The sequence below is a fragment of the Pollicipes pollicipes genome, unplaced genomic scaffold (assembly GCF_011947565.3).
Source record: "Pollicipes pollicipes isolate AB1234 unplaced genomic scaffold, Ppol_2.1 Scaffold_1600;HRSCAF=1878_pilon_pilon_pilon, whole genome shotgun sequence".
Lineage (NCBI taxonomy): Eukaryota > Metazoa > Arthropoda > Thecostraca > Pollicipedomorpha > Pollicipedidae > Pollicipes > Pollicipes pollicipes.
The window spans coordinates 18,710,218-18,710,427 of NW_023595962.1; positions in this window are offsets into that span (position 1 = coordinate 18,710,218).

A 210-nucleotide genomic window follows, 5' to 3' on the forward strand; every position below is an offset into this window, starting at 1 on the left:
GCGCACATGACCAACATAGTGCTATGACACATCGATAACATATAAAAAACAGACGAAACCATCAACATAATGCAAGCCATAGTACATCCGCCAGTGTTGGGTAAACCATCAGCTCCTGTCCCTACTAAAAAAGGCCGCTTTTTCAAATCGCATGGGGGCGAATTTCCAACGTCCATGCTTTTCATCATGAAATTAAGAGTAAAGCATGCA